This window comes from Elgaria multicarinata, chromosome 4 (genome assembly GCF_023053635.1).
Source record: "Elgaria multicarinata webbii isolate HBS135686 ecotype San Diego chromosome 4, rElgMul1.1.pri, whole genome shotgun sequence".
Classification (NCBI taxonomy): Eukaryota; Metazoa; Chordata; class Lepidosauria; order Squamata; family Anguidae; genus Elgaria; species Elgaria multicarinata.
In genome coordinates this window covers 142926520-142947962 of record NC_086174.1, presented here as the reverse complement: position 1 = coordinate 142947962, position 21443 = coordinate 142926520, and positions in this window count along the sequence as shown.

Sequence of the window (21443 nt, the reverse complement as noted above, 5' to 3'; positions counted from 1 at the left end):
GCCTACAGTCCACAACATCCAGAATGGAACTGCCACTTGGTTCCTGCCGTGTTTAGGCCCCGAGTCTTGAGTCTCAGGCCTGTGGACTGCATCTGCACCTCCTCTTGTCCCAGGATGGCCTGCCGAGTTTTATTTTTATTTATTTATTGCATTTATTTCTCACCTTTTTCCTCCAAGGAATCCAATGCAGCAAACATAATCCTCCTCCTCCACTCCATTTTATCCTCACAACAACAACCCTGTGAGGTAGGTTGGGCTGAGAATCTGTGACTGGCCCAAAGTCACCCAGTGGGTTTCCATGGCCGAGTGGGGACTAGAACCCGGATCTCCTGACTCCCAGTCTGACACTTTAGCCACTACACCACACTGGCTCAGATGACCACACCCATTTCTCCAGGTTACCGATCATTTGGTGACTTTCCAGCTTTTGCCCAGTGGAGGCTGGTGGCTCTTATGTCAGTGAGGCAGTGAAACTAATCAAACCTGTGCAAGAGCTATCCATAGTGCTGAAAGCTGCCCCCCCAACCAGTTCAGTACTTTGGACAGCTCCTTTAGAGGTCTGACTGGTTCTGACTGAAAGCCAGAGTGGATTCACTGCCCTGCTGACTTAAGAGCCACCAGCCTCCACTGCTTTTGCATGGTTCTTTCCTGATTCTAAATGGTTGAAATGCCTCTCCTATGTCTCAGTTACTTCGTTTACCGTAAAGCTCTTACTCTTAGTGACAGTAAAAGCTTTGAAGCTGAATATATTGGGAATTTTAGTACTTTGGTCCTGCCCCACCCATTTTGCCTTGGTCAAGCCACCATATAGATAAAGACCCCTGAGAAGTTCTCCAAAATTTAATTCTGCCCTGGGGCTTAAAGAGGTTCAATACACCTGGTTTAGGCCATCAGAACAGGAAGGGCTGGATTAAGACATGCTGAGGCCCTATTTCAAGATTCAGAGGCCATAAAATAAAGAGAAAAAAAGCATATTATATTATAATAGAAAGGGTAATAAAAGGGTACCACCCAGTATTACAGGGTGTTTGTAATTAAACAGTGTTAGATAAGGTTCTCTGAAGATGTATATTAGAGCACTAATAAAGTAAATTGATGTGAACTTCTTTTAAGCTGGCTCTAATCTGCGCTTATTTCCTCCAATACTAAATGTTGTGTTTCTATATAAGGCAACTCTGCTGTAAGTCACACCAGAGTTTCCAATATCTAGTACAACTTAGTGATATCCAACAAACAATATCAGGCCCTCAATCATGGCTTACTTGGCTTATTCCTAAATCTGGCACTGAGAACAGGAAACCAGTATCGCTCTATGCCTTCAAAATATTTCGCACCCCTATGCAGTCAGCTAAGAGAGCAGCTGCAAAAAATCAGTTTTGGTGCATGTGTACAATCGATACTGTTTTATCTGTTCTTGCAGTCCTGTTTACATTTAGATGTTTTCTAGCCTGCCAGGATAATCCAGATTCCTAATAGATAAGCTGCAGAATAATCTGGCTGTTAATAAACAATGTTGGATATCTAGAAAATACGTCACTTCAGCCTTTGAGGAAATAATCAATGGAGACCAGTGGCTCTGATTTTGATGGGGCTGTGGAATCCACTCTGGGTTAAAGTAAGAATGAGCCGGAACCTATAGAGTTCAGCACCTTGGATAGCTCCTTTAAAGTTCTGGATGGTTCTGACTGAAACCCACAATGGGTTCACAGCCCTACCAAAATCGGAACTGCCAGCCTTCCCTGGAAATCATCCTTGTGCAAATGTTTCTCTAGAGATTCCCAAGCAAGAAACTGAATCAGGAGTAATTGAGGGTCAGCAGCTGAAGGGATCACACGGTCAGGGCCCCAAAGTTGGGTGGGAGCCAGTCAACAGCCCAGCTGGGACCAGAAGCAAGTAGCATATACTTAAAACAAACAAAGGTCAGGCTCCAGAGTTGGCAGCTCCTGAGCAGACACTAGAGACAAGAAGCCTAGTCTAAGGGCCTTCCTAGACGAGGCCTTAGCGCGCCTTCTGACCCGGTTTCCCTGCTGTGCGTCCAGATGACGCACAGGGGAATCCGGAGGCAGGCCGCGCTGAGGCCTCCTTCAACACGCCATAAGCGAATGCGCTTATGGTGCGCTTTTTCCCCAGCTCCGGCCTCAGGCCAGGACTGGGGGAAGTGTGGAGACTTCCACGGCTTTTTGCGGCTCCTTGCTTACTCGCGAGGAGCTGCGAAAAGCCACGGACCTGGCACAAAACACTCACCGTCTCTGGAGTCTTCGGGCCGCACTCGGCCCCTTTAAACAACAACAAAAAAATGGCGGACGCTGCAGGGACGTGACGTCCCTGCGTGTCGTGTGTGTGGAAGCCTGTGGGAGGCGCGCTAACTGTAGCGCGCCTTGGCCCCGCCTCCCTGCCGGCGTAAGCCGGCAGGTCTAGCAAGGCCCTAAGGCAGGCAAAAGGTCAGGCTCCTATAGCATCAGCTCATAGGCAGCTGCCCCAGAGGCAAACAGCCATGTTCCACGGCGGGTAGCAAAGAACAGAACTCAGTCCTTTGCCTAGGAGGCAAGATGCCCAGATAGAAAGAGCAGAGGCTTTGCATAGAGCCAGGTGGAGCTGCATTGGCTTGCATACGGAGTCAGCTGACTATCATGCTGCTTAGGTGGCACCGCTGTATAGCTCAGTCCAGCCTGTAGTTCTTTCAATAGCTATGCTGCCTTCTTTGGGCCAACACAGACATTACTTCAAAAATGTGTCTAGTAGCTCTGTCTTCTTTTTACTTTCATTCTGGAGTAGGCCAATTTGGATTCTCTAACAGAAGCACGAACGCTTAAAAATGTATGCCACTTTAAAAAGAAGCAGCAGCAACAACATAAAAATACTAAAGGCATAATCTTACAAGATCGTTGCCTGAATGACGGAAGCCTCTGATCTTAGAGGCCTCTGATAATCCTACACCCTGCTGAGGTGTTACTTTTTAGCATCTCCATCCTCCTTTGGTGTGTTTTTTGCTAGCTGAGTCACACAACAGGGACAGGGACTAGGGCAAGAAGCCTTTGAATCTTGTGGATCGATTGCCTCCCCTCCCCACCCATTGGCAAGGCCCCTCCCTCCCTCCTTCTCTTTCCTCATCCCGAGGTTGGAGCTCAGGGGTGGGGAGGGGTCCAGCTGCCTCTGGAAGGCCTCTTGTGTGGGAGAGACCGCAACCTCCCTAGGTAACTGATTCCATTGTCGCACTGCTCTAACAGTCAGGAAGTTTTTCCTGATGTCCAACTGGAATCTGGCTTCCTTTAACTTGAGCCCGTTATTCCGTGTCCTGCACTCTGGGAGAATCGAGAAGAGATCCTGGCCCTCCTCTGTGTGACAACCTTTTAAGTATTTGAAGAGTGCTATCATGTCTCCCCTCAATCTTCTCTTCTCCAGGCTAAACATGCCCAATTCTTTCAGTCTCTCTTCATAGGGCTTTGTATCCAGACCCCTGATCATCCTCTGAACACGCTCCAGCTTGTCTGTGTCCTTCTTGAATTGTGGAGCCCAGAACTGGATGCAATACTCTAGATGAGGCCTAACCAGGGCTGAATAGAGAGGAACCAGTACCTCACATGATTTGGAAGCTATACTTCTATTAATGCAGCCCAAAATAGCATTTGCCTTTCTTGCAGCCATATCGCACTGTTGGCTCATATTCAGCTTGTGATCTACAACAATTCCAAGATCCTTCTCATTTGTAGTATTGCTGAGCCAAGTATCCCCCATCGTGTAACTGTGCATTTATTTCCTAGATGTAGAACTTGGCATTTATCCCTATTAAATTTCATTCTGTTGTTTTCAGCCCAGCACTCCAGCCTATCAAAATCACTTTGAAGTTTGTTTTTGTCTTCCAGGGTATTAGCTATCCCACCCAATTTTGCGTCACCTGCAAATTTGATAAGCGTTCCCTGCACCTCCTTGTCCATATCATTAATAAAAATGTTGAAGAGCACTGGGCCCAGGACTGAGCCCTGCAGTACCACTCCTTAATGTTAGACATGCAGCAGTTAGTGTGCTTAAAGCTTTGGTTAGTTCAGACCATACAGATGTCAATGGGCAGAGAGTAGGGCTTTGTTGATGATGATGTTATTTTTGCACATTCCATAACTGACCAAAATTGACAACCACTGATGGGATGGAAATACTGAGTTATCTGGCTCTTCATAGCCTTGAATCAGTATTGGAGGTATTTCCAGTAGCAGACAGGACTGTGTATGTAGCAGCCAGAATGGTATATTGTATGTATACTGCACAATGGTATAGGTGTGTGTGTGTGTGTTTGTGTATGCTTTAAGAGAATTATTTCTCAACAAAATATTGCTTTACAATGTCTAGTTTTAAACTTCATAATTGCATCCCAACTTATTGTTGGGCATCCTATACAAAACAATTTTCAAAAGCTTGAAAGGTATGATCTGTTTAAAAGGGGGGGGGAATACGGGTGCATATTTTTCACACCAATGTGTAGTTTCTGCGGAGAGGGGGAGGTGTTTGGATATATAAAACCTTGATGAAATTAAATTATTTTAAAAGTTTTTAATAAGACAGCAAGAGATGATGGTATGATTTAGACAATATGACAGTGGCTAAATAATTCCAAAAAGAGGATTTCAAGAAGGTGTGGGTGGTAGCAGCTGTAACGTGGCTCAGTTTTAAAAGTGGAGAGAAAATAGCCACAAACTGCTCATCTATATGCATGTATAACCAGCAACACTTACATAAACTCTCTCCCACCTTGACTGGGGTAGTATGAATTTGTTGCCAGTTCTTGCATGTTGACGAAAAATCATGGACCAGGTTGCAAAGGGTGTTGAAGCTTCCATAAGTTATAAAGCAAATTTAGAACGTCTTATTTTCTCCTGAATGTTCTATATTTTGGGCTTCTCTAAGACAAAACTAAAAGGACTTAACCCTGCGCAGCCTGACCCCCATGGACGTTTACTTGCAAGCCGTTTATTCCTGAATAAAATCAAAGTTGTCCCTACTGGGCCACATGGAACAAAGCTGATCCCGCTGTGATCTCAGGTCGACGCCTCAGTTATTAAGGAATATCGCTGTCTGCTTCTGTCACTTTTTTTGGCTCTCTCGCTACAATCCCGACGTCCGCAGCTGGAGTGCCTCCCCTCCCCCTTCGCAAAGCTGTTGCTGTTCGGACTGAGCTCCTGGCTCAGTGAACAGCCAACCTGCTGTCAGGGGCATGTCCAGCAACTTTGGTGGTGTGTGGGAGTGGATTGTCCACCATTTTCGGCACAGTTTTTGATTGGCTATCGGCGTGTTGTGGCACTGACTATGTATATTTCTTAAAAAAACAACCATATTTCTGTGCAGCAGGTTCATCCCTGTGTGTCTACATTTATTTATTTATTTATTTATTATTTATTAATTACATTTCTATACCACCCAATAGCCGGAGCTCTCTGGGCGGTTCACAAAAATTAAAAACATTCAAAGTATAAAACAACAGTATAAAACCATACTATAAAATACAATATAAAAGCTCAACCAGATAAAAACAGCAGCAATGCAAAATTACAAATTTAAAACACCAAGTTAAAATTTATTTATAGGCTGTTAAAATGCTGGGAGAATAAAAAAGGTCTTCACCTGGCGTCTAAAAGCATATAACGTAGGTGCCAAGCAAACCTCCTTAGGGAGCTCATTCCACAGCTGGGGTACCACAGCAGAGAAGGCCCTCCTCCTGGTAGCCACCTGCCTCACTTCCTTTGGCAGGGGCTTGCGGAGAAGGACCTCTGAGGATGACCTTAGGGTCCGGGCAGGTACATATGGGAGGAGGTGTTCCTTCCGATAGCCTGGCCCAAGCCATTTAGGGCTTTAAATGTTAATACCAGCATTTTGAATTGGGCCCAGACCTGGAATGGCAGCTAATGAAGCTGGAAAAAGACTGGCGCAAGATATGCACCAAAGGACTGATGCACAGGGGAGCAGGGAGGGATGACCCCTCCCTTTCCTCCCAAGATATCACCCTACGCTTTAAACCTGACTTTTACCACAGTCCTGGGATGATTCCAAGACTGGGGGATGTGTGGCCGGCCATCCCATTTTCGTCCTGGCTCCTCACAAGTAACTGTGAGGAGCCAGGAACCGTGCATGGGGTGCGGAGCTCCTCAGGAGCTCCGTGTCCATCAGGGGTGGGGTGGAGGAAGTGGGAGCGGGTTGTTGTTGTTGTTGTTGTTGTTTTTAAAAAACCTTATGTTTTGCACAGGAGCGCTCCTGCACTCTTCTTCAATTAAATAAACAAAGAAATGGCAGGCGCGATGTCCTCTTCCTCCCAGAACGTCGCACGCCATGTGTAGACCGGGGGAGGATCTCACAATCTCCGTATCACAAGATCATCCCCCTCCACCCTTCTCATCTAGCCAGGCCCTTTGTGTTCATGTGCATCCTTCCCAATTCATGAAAGAAAAATCCCTTTAGTCATATCTTCTGTGTATCCCCGCCATCTTCTCCCGATCCACATGCGGAAGCACCGTCAGGGGATACACGTTCTCCCGCAATGGCTCTTCTTTACTTGCCAGAAACTTCCCTCCCATGTGCCCCATGAGCGATGATCGCGCAAGCGGCAAAACTCGCAACCACCTCTCCTCCCTTGATAAAGGGCGGTAGGCGTAGATGAGGCCTCGCAGTGTTCAATGGGGTGTCCTCCCAGTAAGTGTACTCAGACTTACAGTCCCCATGGGCTGCCATTTTAATTTCAAAACTGCAGTGCCAACGGGAGCCTTTCGAACACGGTTGGGCAGATGTTTTCGCCTATAACTCCAGTCAGCCGTAGCCAGCATAGCCAATGTTATGGGATGGCATGGGTTGTAGACAACGAAATACCTGGGGGCGGGGACATACTGCCCAGCCCTGCTTTAGAACTTACCTTTATTTTTCAAAGGAGACCAAAAGTCTGTCCCACAGCTGAGTTAAGCAGAAGACCCCGAAAGTAATTCTCTAATGATTTCTTTATTTATTAAATTTATATACCATCCCATAGGCGAAGCTCTCTGGGCAGTTTACAAAAGTTTAAAACAGTGAATATTAAAAAGTATACAAAATTTAAAACCATCAAAAATATCCATTTAACAACAACAGTTCTGTGGTCCATTAAAAAACAAACAAACTTAGCATATGTTGTTAAATGCTGTTAAATGCCTGGGAGAAGAGAAAAGTCTTGACCTGGCACCAAAAAGATAACAATGTTGGCGCCAGGCGAGCCTCATCAGGGAGATCATTCCATAATTGGGGGCCACCACTGAAAAGGCCCTCTCCCTTGTTGCCATCCTCTGAGCTTCCCTCGAAGTAGGCACTCGGAGGAGGACCTTAGATGTTGAGCACAGTGTACGGGTAGGTTCATGTCGGGAGAGGCATTTCATCAGGTATTGTGGTCCCAAGCCATGTAAGGCTTTATAGGTCAAAACCAGCACCTTGAATTGGGCTCGGAAACGTATAGGCAGCCAATGCAAGCAGGCTAGAATCGGTGTTATATGTCTGAACCTTCTGGTTCCAGTTATCAATCTGGCCACTGCATTTTGCACAAGCTGCAGGTTCTGAACCATCTTCAAAGGCAGCCCCATGTAGAGGGCATTGCAGTAATCTAATTTGGAGGTTACTGATCATCAGCATCTGATCTCAATAGTACTGTTTCAAACTGATGGGACTAAGAGCCTAAGCCTGGTGATGTGCATTAGCTGTGACAATGGGACATGCAGTGACTTGCTCCACATATTTACTACTGCCAGTGGTGTGGTGGTAGATTTTGAAGTGCAGGAGCACGTCATGTCAGCCCCTGTAGTCTCACTTGTAAGGACAGTCCCAAAACGATCCTGTGCAAACACACCAATGAGCATCAGCACATAGCAGAATACCCAATTTATTGACATCAGCTGACGGTCACAAAACAGTGAGCTGGGCTCTTTCTCTGCACTGATGTCACAAGCAGAAGTAAAACATGAAAGCCTTGTTATCACCTCATTCACTTGCCCGACCAAGGAAGGTCCGTCATGTACCCTGGTTCTCTTGCTCTGGAAAAAAAAGTCCTGGAGCGGCTCTTCCACGCACACCCCCTTCACCACACCACTGACTACTGCATTAGCCTTGCAAACATGCCCTCTTGGCCTTTAGTTCTATTTGAAGCTGGAGAAATCTGTTCAGATCTCATGGGCTCCAGAGTCCTGCAAAATGCTACCAGGCACAGGAGACCAAGGCTCATCCATGTCCTAAAGAATGATACCAAATGGCCTTTGAAATGGACCATTCCTTCCTTCTGGCCCTAACAATGCGCCTGAATTTCTGAACGGCCTTTGCAATGTATTAAACTAATGGACTCTGCAAGCACATTACAATGGGTCATGATTCAGCACACGGCTCTGTTTCAAGCCTTGTGTCAAACCATATCATTGCATTGCTACAAAGCAATGTGCAGGACTCCAGCCCTTTTGTAGTGGATTTCCACAGTCATTCAGAGGGATATTTCCTATCTCCTGCTCAGTATTTCTATCCATCGGTTTGTGTTCGAAATGCAGACAGGTTGCAGCATCGTAATCCATCGCAATGCATTTATGTTGCCATTTGAAAGAACAGGCGACGTTGTTGTGTAGTGGTTAGAGCACTGGGCTAAGACTAGGAAGATCTGGGTTCAAATCCATCATGAAGTTAAGTAAAAGACCTTAGTCTAATCACTGTCACTTTGATCTACCTCACAAGTTTATTGTGAGAAATGTATCATTGCTATTTTTTGAATGGAGTCTTAGGGAACACATTATTTACTTAATTGCTTTTAGCTCTTTACATACATTGTTTTGATTTTTCTGGGTAAAAAATGTTTAGGCTGCTTTTATTTTATTTTACTGTATTTGAATTTATGAATTGTTGTAAACCTCCCAGAGAGCTTTGGCTATAGGGTGGTATAGAAATGAAATAAATAAATAAAAATCATTCAGTGTAACCATTCTTTCATCATCCATAAGAACGGTGAAATAATACTGGTCTGCTTTACAAGGTTGATTGCAAAGACTGCAGAGACAATCTATGTGAGGACTCGGGAAGAGCCCTGAATGAATGCTAGGTGGTACTTATAAAATAGAGGAAGGACGTGGAGTTGTAAACATTAAAGCTATCTCAAGATGAGGATGAAGATGAAGATGATAAAATCCATTAGAATTAGCATACACAAATGACAGACTTTCTTATAACATGCAATTGAATCACCAGGTTTGATCAACTGAACATAAGAAGAGCTATGCTGGATCGGACCAAGTTTCTATCTAGACCTGCACTCTATTCAACAGTGGCCAACCAGCTGTCAACCAAGAACCCACAAGCAGGATACAGTGCCAGAACACCCTACTACCCATGTTCGCCAGCAACTGGTATATAGACTTACTACCTCGAATAGCACATAGGTAGCACATGGCCATGAGGACTAGAAGCCATTGAGAGCCTTTGCTTCCATGAATTTATCTAACCCACTTTTAAAGCCACCCAAACTGATGGCCATCACTATGAGCATCATCAGATGGAGGAAAATCATGTTTGCTTACTATCTTTTCTCCGTCCACACTTTTGTCCCTCATTACTTCCTCTTTTGAAAGAGGAAGTAAACAATGTGCACATGGCCCATTCAGTGGGCCGTTTTGATCGCGCTGCTTCTCCTGCACACAGCAGGAGATAGCGGCCACTTCCGTCTTTAAAAGTAAGTTGGACATCCTGGGGCATTCTTTGTTGTTGTTGTGCAAAGAAGGCTAGGAGGGTCGGGAGGCTCTTCGTAGGCAGACAACGTCATGAGAGGGAACGGCAAAAATCTGTGAGTGCCCAGTAACGAGCATGCAATAAAACACTCGTCTGATGCTTGTAGTAGCAAATGCCATAATTTGACTGTGTTTGACTATTACTGGGCACTCACAGAGTTTGCTCAGGTCCCTCACCTGACGTTGTTTGCCTCCTGCCTCCCTTCCAGCCCTTCTGGCCTACCTTGCGCCACAATGAAAACCCCTCTTTAAGTCTGATGGTTTTTTTAAACTCAGAATCACTGCTCTCTCCTGCTGTGTGCAGGAGAAGCAGCGCCATTAGAGCAGTGAACTCAATGGGCCTCATGCTGGTTGTGTATTTCCTCTTTTGAAAAGAGGAAGTAACAGAGGAACGAAACACGGGCGGAGAAGTGAAGGTAGGGAGCGTGTTAACCCCCGATGTGATGGAGCTTAAAATCTCCCACCAATTAGCTTCATGGGGTTCTAGGATTTTGAGAGAGAGAGAGAAAGTCTCCCTACCCACATTCTCCACTCCGTGCATCATTTTATACACCGCAACTGGATCAATCGTTTCTTAATTCCCCTACCCCTCCCAGTTACCTTGAACCCTAACAGAACATCAGCATAACCCCCTTGCAATGCAGAAGAGCAAAATAATCTCTTCGTTGGGAATCATTGTAGCCAGCCTGTCTGTCTGTCTGTCTGTCTGTCTGTCTGTCTGCTATCTGTCTATCTATCTTACAGGGGATTGAGGGAGTGGGGAGGAGAGAGTTATACTGCGCAAAACCCGACCCGGATCCTGCCAGCTTTGTATTCCCCCTCGACGTTGGGAAGTGTTCTTGGCTGCGCTCGTCGCCTTCAAGGCCGGCCCCGCTGAGCAGTTCGGCGTTCGGCCACTGTGAGGCGACCTCGAGCTCCGGCCGGCGGCAGCCCGGATGTAGCAGCGGCAGCAGCCGGAGCCGCCGAGCGCAGCCTCCTCGCCTCCTGCTTCTGCCGCCCGCCTGCCCGCCTGCCAAGCGACACACCGCGGCCAGCGGGAACATGGCGCTCAGAGCGATGTAACGGCGGCGGCGATGCAGCCCGAGCCAGCCTGAGGACAAGTCGGCAGCCCTTCGGTAAGCCCAGGCTCGCGCCGCGGGGTGGGGTGGGGTGAATGCCCGGCCGGCCGGGCTTCGGACCTTTGGGCTGCATCCAGGGCCGAAGGGAGCACCGGGAGCCTGACCTGGAGAGGAGACCAGAGGGCGCGCGGGGCGCGGCGGGGCGCGCGGGGGGGGGAGGCGGCGACACCCCACCCCCTCGCCAGTGCCTTTGTCAGGTTCCTGGGGTGCCCCGCGTCGCCTGGGCGGCGAGGCGGCCGCGCTGGGTGGGTGTGGAGCGCGCCGTGGCGGCGGGCGCTGCGAGAAGGCGAGAGGGCGCCGGGGAAAGCGGCGAAGCCCTCGCCGGCACTTTCCGAGGCAGCCAGCCGCCTGTCTCCGGGGGCGCGCTGCAGGCAGGGCTGGAGCATCAGGCGCTCCGTTTCATGGAGGCTTCTCAGCCGGGGTTTATCCGGAGGGGCACCTGCCTGTCGGTTGCGGCCGTGTGTGTGTGTGTGTGTGTGTGTGTGTGTGTGTAGCACGCATGCTACCCCTCTAGAAGTAGAAATCGGACATCGCGCTACTTCCACCCAGCCATGCCGCTGATGCTGGGGCGCGCATCCCCCAAAGGTCCTCGGGTGCAATTCTTCCAAACATGTACACTGCGCAGCCCCGTATGTGTTCCCTGAATCTGACAGCCCGAACAGGGAGCGCGACGACCCCATGGTCTCGTGGGTGAAAGATTGGGTCAACACTGGGAAATGTACAATTGCAGGTGTGGGTGTGGGTGTGTTGTGCAGGAAGCTCCAGGACTGCGCCGTTTTAGAGGCTGAGGAGGTGGGAAAATCAGAAAGGGGGTGGGGTGGGAATCACCACCTTCCCGAACCTCATTTATTTATTTATTTATTTATTACATTTCTATACCGCCCAATAGCCGAAGCTCTCTGGGCGATTCACAATGCTCTTTGAAGACCCTGATGGAGAAACTTGACTACTTGTGAATTACAAGCTACTTGTTCGGGTTTGATTCGGCACTTCTTTTTTAATGATGGTGCACGGCTGATGTAAAGGGGGGGGGAACAGATATAAGACTATTTTCATCCCACTATTCATAAAATATGTAAATAACAACACCTTAGGCCAAATGGATGAAATCCAATCATATAGAGATTGCAGATTTTCTTTGGAGAGCCAAATAATTTCAAACAAGGAAATTAGTGTTTCGTGTTTATTCTAGGGAACTTGGCACAACAGCTAATTAGAAGATAATATCCTATCAAGTTACACACAGTTTTGCACATATAGGGCTTTATAGCACCATCCTATACATGTTTACTTTACTTACTTTGATGCAAGTGTGCATAGGATTTCAACTTCAAAACGAAACAAAAACCCAGCTATGGGCCTTTTCACTTTTTTGATATACACACAAATGAGTGTGAAAGAGTGGGCAAGCGGCATTTCAAGCTAAATAATTCACTTCTCTTTAGCAGTCAAATATTGCATAGGAGCTCAGTCTAAGAATAGAACAGCACATTCAGTAAGCCACAATCTAGGCACTAGGCAGGAAATCTTGGAGACTTGCCAATGAAATCAATATAAGATAACACCAAGTATTTTTGATTACACAGAGTTTTTAAAAAAATAAAAAGTAGAAGCTTCCAAGCCACGTATTTTTGTCATTCTTTATATGAAAGGTAAAATGTCATTTTAGATGTTTGCTACTTCCTTTATCTTGCTCCTTGTGCAATACATAAATGTCACTAGATGTGATGCTTTGAGTTTTAAAACACAGTGGAGGCTGGTGACTCCAATTTCAGTGGGGCTATGAATCCATTCTGGGTTTCAGTCAGAACCATCCATAATTCTAAAGGAGCTACAAAGTGCTGAACCTAATTTGCGGATGGGGTTAAGCACCTTAGATAGCCCTTTTAAAGTTCTGTCTAGTTCTGACTAAAACCCAGAATGAATTCATAGCTCCACTGAAATTGGAGACACCAGCCTCCACTGTTGGACAGTCCTCCCCCTGCCCACCACCCTCAAAAAATGTCTAAGTTACTTCTAAATAATTTATGCCCGGGTTGTATGATGGCGGAGGGGGTGACAGAGAAAGGAGAGACAACAGCTACACTACAGTTGACCTTGTTGTGGCATTAGGAAAGTACACAAGACACTAGGCAGCAACACCGATGAATGACAAAAGGAAATCACTGATGTTGAAGAGATGACATGGCATTCTCCATAACCCTAACCACACTGGCGTCAATACCTGGCATTCTTGGGCAGCTGCCACTGTCCCAGTGCACAGACAAGGCCCACTGCTGATGCAAGCCCTGCCCCATTATTATTATTATTATTATTATTGGTCCGGCACCTTCATTTTTCTTTTTCCTTTTTATGTTGGCCTGCTTGGATGGCTGCCCCAACTGCCAGGGAAGCCTGCAGGGGCTCACTGATAGAGGACGAAGCGCACAGAGGACATTTTGCCCAGATCCTCCTTCCAACCTGTCAGCCCTGAGCATATAGTTGAGCGCTCTTCCATACAAAACAAATTCCTTGGACACATATAACTAGATGTCAAGGAGCAAGGTTCTCATCTAGACCTCTCCCTGACATGCTAGTTTTCTATGTGCAGGGATCATGGGCGTAGGAGCACTCATAGCACAAGAGCCCACCCACCCCTGCAGTAGTACAGCACAGACACAAGTTACAACCTAGGTCATAGACACTTGGCTAGTGCAGAAGATGCCAATGCTGTAAGTACAAAAAACAACAAAACCCGACAATGATTTAGGATTTTTGTAATTACAAAGTTAATTTTGGGACTCTAATTTCTCTTCTGCACTCAAGATGCTTTTTGCTATTATGTTGTCCAAGTTTTCTCTTTACTTGTGAGGGCTTGAAATACCATCCCTTTTAGAAGGTGAAAGGGGAGGTATAGATGCCACACAATCTTGTGCCCATAGTGAGGCTGTTGTTGTTGTTGTTGTTTTGCCTATAAGTTGGTGGAAGGAGGAGGTATCTCTGATCAGCAGGCCAAGGGACCCAAACCATCTCTTTCTATTGCTGTCTATAAAGCAGGGCTGGGCAACATGTGACTCTTCAGATGTTTTGACCTACAACTCCCATCAACCCTAAACAGAGTAGCCAGTGGTGAGAGAGAATGGGTGATGTAGGACAAAACATCTGGTGGGCCATAAGCTGGTTACCCCTGTGGTAAAGCTTTCTAGCAGACACAGGGCCTCCATGCTTCCTTCAAAGCTGCACAAGAGACATTGGCAAGCAGACCTCCAGTGGTTTTGGAGATCCTGTCAGGCTCGATGATCGACTGTGTGGGATGTATTGCCCCCTTTTTAAGATTCTGGTGCTGGTGATTATTATTCTCCTTCAGCCCCACCATGCTTCTTCTTATTCACAGGAAGGCCACTGCCACTTCCAGCTAGACTTGGGTTTGAGCCTTACCTGGTCCCAAGGCCAGCCCTACCATTAAATGGAGTGAGGCGGTCACCTCAGGCAACTGATTCTGGGAGGTGGCAGCAAGTTGTTGGAGGAGAGAGCTGTGAGTCAGACCACATGCCCTTCAACCCCTAAGCCAGGCTATTGCCTTCAGGTGTGTTGGAGGATGCTGTCTCATTGTTAGTATTGAAGGGAAAAAAACAACTGCCAGTCCAACCAGATTTTGTAAATGGAATAGGAGAGGGCACTCTTTTGTCCTTCACCTCAGGCAGCAAAATGTCTTGAGCTGGCCATTGTGGGCTCCCACTTACTGCTCAGATTGGTATAGTTAAATTATGGAACTCACTACCATGAGATGTAGTGATGGCCACCAATTTGGATGGCTTTAAAAGGGGGTTGGCTAAATCCCTGGAAGCGAAGGCTATCAATGGCTCCTAGCCCTGATGGTTGTGTGCTATCTCCAGGATTAGAGGCAGTAAGCCTGTGTGCACCAGATGCTGGGGAACATGGGTGGGAGGGTGCTGTTACACTATGTCCTTCTTGTTGATCCCTGGCCGATGGCTGGTTGGCCACTGTGTGAACAGAGTGCTGGACTAGATGGACCCTTGGTCTGATCCAGCATCAGGGCACTTCTTATGTTCTTACCTGATAATGGATTGTGTAAGCGGCGTGCTTTCCCTCCCATCAGTTGCTTTGGTTTTGTTGGTGTTTTCTTACACCCCTTTTCAGACTCCTTTATTGGATTTTCCTCGCCTTTGGATCCTGGCTCAAAGCTAGTTGGTGCCTTAACTGTCAACATTCCGTTGTCCTCCCTTCACACTGGAATTCTGCCGGTTTGCTTATACTCCGAATCTGTGCATGCGTATTTCAGTGAATATACAAAGGCTTGTTTCAGTGATCTGGCCATTCTTTATGGTTCTTCTTGGTCATCTGCCTTCCTCCAAACTCTACCTTGGCGCACTTCTACACACAGTGCGCACTGTCGTTTCAGCATTGAGCCAAGGGTGCTTCCAGACCATCCTTCCTCAACCTAGTGCTCTCCAGAAGTTTTGGATGTCAACTGCAATCAGCCCCCTGATTGGAGTAGTCAGGGATGATGGGGATTGTAGTCCAAAACATTTGGAGGATATCAGTTTTCAGAAAGGCTGTTCCAGATGGAGGGCTCTTAGCACTACCAATCAAAAAGCCTTGTGGAGCACCTCCGTCTCTCCCTCTTTAACTGGTTTTCTTTGGTAAGAAAAAAGACAGCAGAAGTGATGGGAAAACATGTGGGGGGGAATGACATCATTACCTGGATCATCTGTAAAATTCTATGAATGAATCAAGGCAATGACACAATAATAACCTTGCTTGGAGACACAAAAAGACTATGATGGTTTCGATCTGGAGTCCTATCTTTGGTTGTGCCTATGTTCATCCCATTGATTCAATAGGACCGGTCCTATATACTAATAGTGAATTCTTTCTCCAAGTGTGGATCATGGCACCATTATTATTATTATTATTATTATTATTATTATTATTATTTTATATAGCACCATCAATGTACATGGTGCTGTACAGATAACACAGTAAAAAGCAAGACCCTGCCGCATAGGCTTAGGAATCCCAAGGTTTAAAAAAGACAAAACTGCAAGAGCAGAATCAACCCCCCTAAACAGCCCAATAAGGACTTCGCATGCGAACTAGCCAGAGAATGCTATCTGTATGTTGAAGGAATGAATGGAAAACTAGGAGGAGGGAGGAAGAATGGGATGGCGTATCCTGAAGACTGACTGGAACCCTGAACAGGAACACTCCACTCTGCAACATTTTGTTGTGGGTTCCACTGCCTAATTTCCACATCTCTATTTCCCTGTGACAACTGAATCAGGTGAGGCTGTGCAGGTCCTGGACCAGTGCCTAGACTCAGTAATGGGCTGGATGAGGGCCAATAAACTGAGACTGAATCCTGGCAAGACGGAAGCCCTGTGGATGAGTGGTTCCCAAGTCCGGGAGACAGGCTCATTGCCTGTTCTGGATGGGGTTGCTCTGCCTCTGAAAGAACAGGTTCGTAGGTTGGGGGTACTCTTAGACCCATTTCTGTTGTTGGAGGCTCAAGTAGCTTCCACGGCTCGGAGTGCCTTTTGCCATCTTCTGTTGGTTCACCAACTACGGCCTCTCCTGGGCAGGGATAGCTTGGCCACGGTGGTACAGGCACTGGTAACCTCAAAATTGGATTACTGCAATGCGCTCTATGTGGGGCTGCCCTTGAATCGGCTCCGGAAGCTGGAGCTAGTGCAGAGTACTGCAGCTCAGCTGTTGTCTGGAGCTGCCCCTTTCCAGCATGGAACTCCTCTGCTGAGGGAACTGCACTGGCTGCCTATTCGCTACCGGGCCAGGTTTAAGGTTCTTGTACTTGTGTACAAAGCCCTAAACAACTTGGGACCAGGATACCTGAGAGAGCGCCTTCTCCCTTACCAACCTGCCCAGTCACTGAGGTCATCCAAGGGCCTGCTCTTGGTGGTTCCACATAGATCCATCCTCCGATTAGAATCCACCAGGGGATTGGTGGCTCCCCTCCTGTGGAATTCCCTGCCTCTGGAGGTCAGGCAGGCTCCAACCTTGTACTCCTTTCAGTGTCTCCTGAAAACATCTTTATTCCAGGAAGCCTTTACTTAATATGCAGCCTTGAATCTCTGTATTTGCTTCTTTTAAAATTTGTTTTAACTGTTTTATTCTGTTTTTATCTTCATTTTATCTTGTACACCACTCCAAAAATTTTCATTGGGGAGCGGTATATAAATATTCTAAATGAATAAATAATAAAATAAATAAATAAATAATTTTGAAAGCAGTTACAGTGTAGAGCCGATTTTAAAATAAGAGCATCATGTGGATAAGTTTTCATATCCATCAAACTTCTGCGCTCAGTTTCTGTAGGTTGATCATCTTCTGGGAACCCTTCCAAAACAGTTGTTTCCCCCTTTCCCCTTCTCTGCTTGTCCTACGTTTATTTTTTATTTTTTATTTATTTATTATATTTTTATACCGCCCAATAGCCAAAGCTCCCTGGTGGGCCACGTTTATTGCCAAAATATCTGCAAATGTTCCACTTCTGCTTTCTTTTGAGAAGCAGATGCCTCCACGATGTATCGCTTTTGAACCCAATCTTGGGAACTTGCTTGCCAACTGTACCTATTTAAGCTAAGACAAATATTTAGCTGTCTAAACTATTTTAAGCAGGTTTGCTGGTTTACGCTTGTGAATTTTGAAAGCTTTAGTTCTGAGATAATATATCTAAGCAGTTATGATGGTAATGCCATGTATCATTTGAAGAAGAGAGCGTCAAGTGTCTCTTGTGACTTGCTCGCTTATGACTTGCTCACCAACACCAATTGCAAGAGTGTTGGAAAGTGTTTAGTTAGTATGCAGTACGTTCAAGGAGCCTGTTTATGAGTCCCCCAGAGCCATCTCTGTTCCTTATCTCTCTGCCTCTGCCTTGGCTCATTGCCCTATGCAGTGGCTCACAGTCAAGTTAACCTCTTGACCCCTGAATCGTCCTTTCCCTTCGGAGTTTTGCCACTACTGTTCCAGCTTTCCCATTTCTCTCTCCCACAATTGTGTTCTCAAGTTCCTGCTCTTATCTGCTATAGCCCAGGCCACTTCTCCCTGAAGAGTGTTCTTGGATGAATACTTAAGCTAGGCTGAATCATCGGAGTGCCAACGGAGAGACGAATGGAAATTGGCATGAGGCTAAATTGGGACGGCGTTACCGTTGACCTATCTAGCTGGACGTGGCCCACCAGCTATGTATGGTGGCCTGTCAGGGACTCAGCAAACAGGGCTGGCCGTAGCATTAGGCAGAGTGAGATGGCTGCTTTGGGCAGCAGATTTTGGGTGTCCTGAAAGGGCAGCAAATTGTTAGTTATTGAATGTGCTATCATTGAACCTCCCAGAGAGCTTTGGCTATTGGGCGGTATAAAATGTAATAAATAAATAAATAAATTGCATTTTTTACTGCCATGGAGGGGGAGAGGTATTTGTGGGGTCCTCTTCCTAGAGTGTCAAAATAACTTGGCTGGCCTGGGCTACTGTGTACCTTGACTTACTGGGGGCAGAGGGGGCACCATTTGTTGATGTGCCTGAGGCAGAAAAATGCTTTGGGCTGGCCATTTAGATAAACCTTCTGTTTTTAACACCAGTGGGCTAGCAGGCCCTCTTCAGCTTGATGGGAATCTGAGGTGATGCAAACCTCATCTACGCTGAGCAGCTTTCTAATGAACTAAAACCACAGTCAGCCCTTTTATCCTTTTATTAATCATAACTTAACATTCTTATAACCCTTTTTGAGGGCTCAAATTTAAAGCATCGTCACAGACGATACCTCCGGGATGGGCAGACATTGGGCTTGTGCAATCTCCATTATTTTTGTTGGTTTGTTTTTACTAGGACCCAGAGGTCAACCAAGTGCAAAATTGTGGCTGTGGGGCAGAGCTAAGTGCAACATGGGACACTTAAGGGGTGGAGCTAATGGCCTGCCCGTGAGCCTGCCTATACAAGTACAAATCTACATCTGAGTTATGGCAGATCAGGGATGATGATGATGATGATGATTATATACCACCCCATAGCTGAAGTTCTCTGGGCAGATTCTGACACCAAACTCAGAGTTGCATAAAGACCTGGTCAAATGCAGCCAATCTTATAGGCAAGTAACACTGAAGCCAGAAGAGAAGTGATTACAATAAAGTCAGTCTTGTTGTTTTAACACGTGCAGTATTACTTGCAGTTTTTAAACGATTGAGAGTCAGAAACCCTTGGAGATCTGCTACAAGTCAATGAGAGAACTACCAGTAGACCCTGGCCAGATCTACACTTCATGTCATAGCGATACGATCCCATCCCTCTTGCACATTTGTACCTTGTAGCACACATAATGACATCTGTTGTGGCAGTTTAGATAATAGGGAATAAAAAGCAGGCAATAACAGTAGACAAGCAGTACATGGAATGCGTAATGTGCCCCAACAGTTATTAGTGCACTTCAATTCCAATAAAAAGTGCCAGTGTAGGTTTTGTCCTGAATTTGATTCTGCCCTCCCCTGCATTATCCGAGTTAATTCTTAACATGCCTGCAAGGTAGACTCATATTACTATTGCCATTTTGCCAGTCTGGAGGATGTGTGGGGAGAGGAGGAGGAGGAGGAGGAGGGTGCTGAGGTGAGATTTAAGCTAGCGGGCTAAGGGCAAGATGGTCTGGATGATTTCTTCCAGGGCAATCAAAGGCATGTTCTCTCCAAGGGAATATTTTGTATTTATTTAAAACAGTTTTTAGGCCACTTTAAGAACCCTCTCAAGTTAAAAATGATACGCAACTATGCAAAATAAATACAATGGAAAACCAGTCAGAAAAGGTTCAATGAAAATGCACTGAAAAGCAAAAATAATAGAAAAACAAACACAGTCTTTGTAAACCACCCAGAGAGCTTTGGCTGTTGGGTAGTATAAAAATGTAATGAATGGATGGATGGATGTAAAGAATGTCAGTAAGTCCCTCTGTGTTCGGTTGGGCTTATTCCCAAGTTAATGGGTCTAGTAGAAGAGGCAACAGGGGCCCCACATGGTCTTCAACTCCAGCCTGGCAGCCTCTCCTGCCAGGCTCTCTCTGTGATCTCGTTTTGCCCAGTACCTGAGGCAGGAAGCCTGTATACACCTGTTGCTGGGGGACATGGGTGGGTGGGTGCTGTTGCACCGTGTCCTGCTTGTGGGTCCTTGGTCGACAGCTAGTTGGCCACTGTGTGCACAGAGTGCTGGACTAGATGGACCCTTGCTCTGAACCAGCAGGGCTCTTCTTATGTTCACCCATCCTGCTCAGCTGTTTTTCTGTAGCTGAGCTGAGCAGAGCAAGAGGTGAAGATAAACCCCCATCCTGCTCCATCGATTGGTGGTAAATGGCTCAGTAGTGAAGAAAAAGACACTGTGGCTGAGCAGTAGGACCTTGCATCTTCTGGTTTCTCTGCTCCTCAGCTGTTTACCAGAGCTCAGCTGAGCCGCATGGGGAATTGTGTGCATGAGAATCGGGAAAGGATGTGCAGAAGGGTGTGTGTGTCTCATTCTCTCTCTCTCTCTCTTTCTCCCTCCTCCTCCTTTGTTGGTTTTGACTACCACCACCAGCTCCCAGCCACTTTCCCCCTGAAGGAATGTGGGCCTCAGGCAGGGCAGGAGAAAGGGTTCCCCACCTCTGGTGTATAGGTTTGTGGCTTCAGTGAGGTTCCCAGTACCACCATCAGTTTATTTGCATGCCGATTTTCCATGGTGAAGCCACGCTAAAAGAGACTTACAACAACATCGAGGAAATTTACACAATGCAATACGACATTTCCAAAGAATTAACCCTTATTAATCATAGCAAGGTTTAAGTAATTGTACACATAAAAACATCACACATTCACAAATATACACTAGGATAAAACAATCCAATAATAATTATACTAAGGTCAAATCAAGGAGAAATAAATCCAAACAGCAAAACTAACCACAGTGGCAGCAACCTTTGTAGCTAGAGTCAGTCAATCAGTCTCACAGTGTCGCATGCAATAGAGATTTTAGTATTGTGGCACCTCTTCATCACAACAGTTCAAGCTGCAGGAGCTATACTAGACACAAATGACTGAAATTTCCTTTTCTAATGCAATTGTTAAAGATACAGGAGCCCTGTCCTCCTTTCCATATGGTCACCCTTGTTTGATCTAGGGATTCTATCTTGCCTCTCCCCAAACAAGTCAGAATGGTAAACCATGGTTTATGTGGCTTATGACTCCGGCTTGTTTGGGGAGGCAAGCTAGAGCTTCCAGTTCAGATGTGTAGATAACCCAACCACAGATGAAGGGTCCATGGTTTGTTAGGTGCTCCCGCTTGTAGGAGAAACACCAGCATGCTGCTTGATACTAATAAGCTAGGGTTTCTGGAAACCTGATTTCTTTTGTTACAATGTGCAAACTGGACCATTGTCTTCTTCCCAAGTCCAGCAAGGTTAGAACTTAAGAATTTTGCTGCAAGAGACCTTATGAATTGAATGTAACACACAGAGTTTAAAACTTTATAGCTGGGATCCTAGGATCTCACAAGTTTGCCTCAGATGTAGAAGCGGTGGGTTCTCTGTTGTCAGTCTACA